Raw genomic sequence first — 1,850 nt, 5'->3', positions numbered from 1 at the left:
TTTCATGTAGATTTTAGTATGTTCTAATTAGTTTTTAATAGAATTTTATTAGTTTTTAGGCAAAAATCATATTTCTGGACTTTACTATGAGTTTGTGTATTTTTATGTGATTTCAGGTATTTTCTGGCTAAAATTGAGGGAGCTGAGCAAAAATTTGATTTAGGCTGAAAAAGGACTGCTGATGCTGTTGGATCCTGACCTCCCCGCACTCGGAATCTATTTTCTGGAGCTAAAGAAGTCCAATTGATGAGCTCTCAATTGGGTTAGAAAGTAGACATCCAGGGCTTTCCAGCAATATATAATAGTCCATACTTTGCGCAAAGATAGATGACGTAAACTGGCGTTGAACGCCAGTTCCATGCTGCAGTCTGGTGTCCAGCGCCAAAAACAGGTTACAAGTTGGAGTTCAACGCCCAAAACACGTTACAACCTGGCGTTCAACTCCAGAAACAGCCCAAGCACGTGAGAGGCTTAAGTCTCAGCCCCAGCACACACCAAGTGGGCCCTAGAAGTGGATTTCTGCACCAATTATCTTAGTTTACTCATATTCTGTAAACCTAGGTTACTAGTTTACTATTTAAACAACTTTTAGAGACTTATTTTATATCTCATGACATTTTTAGATCTGAATTTTTATACACTTTGACGGCATGAGTCTCTAAACTCCATTGTTGGGGGTGAGAAGGTCTGCAGCGTCTCGATGAATTAATGCAATTACTTTCGTTTTCCATTCAAACACGCTTGTTCTTATCTAAGATGTTCATTCACGCTTAAAGATGAAGAAGGTGATGATCCGTGAACTCATCACCTTCCTCAATCCATGAACGTGTGCCTAACAACCACCTCCGTTTTATATCAGATTGAATGAGTATCTCTTAGATTCCTTAATCAGAATCTTCGTGGTATAAGCCGGATTGATGGTGGCATTCATGAGAATCCGGAAAGTCTAAACCTTGTCTGTGGTATTCCGAGTAGGATTCTGGGATTGGATGACTGTGACGAGCTTCAAACTCCTGAAGGCTGGGCGTTAGTGACAGACGCAAAAGAATCATTGGATTCTATTCCAACCTGATTGAGAACCGACAGATGATTAGCCGTGCTGTGACAGAGCATCTGGACCATTTTCACTGAGAGGATGGGAAGTAGCCATTGACAACGGTGACACCCTACATATAGCTTGCCATGGAAGGAACCTTGCGTGTGGGAAAAGGATTTCAAGGAAAAGTTGAAATTCAGAGGACAAACCATCTCCAAAACTCCAACATATTCTCCATAATTAAAGTAACAATTATCTATTTCACGCTCTTTTATTTTTCTAATAATTCCTACTGATAATTTTATTTGATATCCTGACTAAGAATAATAAAATAAACATAGCTTGCTTCAAACTAATAATCTCTATGGGATCGACCCTTACTCACGTAAGGTATTACTTGGACGACCCAGTGCACTTGCTGGTTAGTGGTACGAAATCACCTTAAGATTTTGAGATTGGGATTAGAATTTCGTGCACCATTGGGCATTTGCCTCCCATCCCATCCTAACGAACAACTGATGTAGCCTCTCGTAGGTGCATGGTGACATTTTTGTGGAAAACGAATTTCCAAAACACCTAAAACTCACCGGCAAGTATATCGGGTCGTATCAAGTAGTAAAACTCACTTAGAGTGAGGTTGATCCCACAGGGATTGATGGATCAAGCAACTTTAGTGGGTGATTAGTTTAGTCAAGCTAACATTGAGTGATTTAAGTGACAATTGAAACAACAGAAAGTAAATGACAAGAGGAATTAAAGTGCAGAAAGTAAATTGGACAGAAACTTAAAGAGCAAGAAATGTAAATTGCATGAA

This window comes from Arachis duranensis, chromosome 4 (assembly GCF_000817695.3).
Source record: "Arachis duranensis cultivar V14167 chromosome 4, aradu.V14167.gnm2.J7QH, whole genome shotgun sequence".
Classification (NCBI taxonomy): domain Eukaryota; kingdom Viridiplantae; phylum Streptophyta; class Magnoliopsida; order Fabales; family Fabaceae; genus Arachis; species Arachis duranensis.
Note: the sequence above shows the minus strand (reverse complement) of the source record.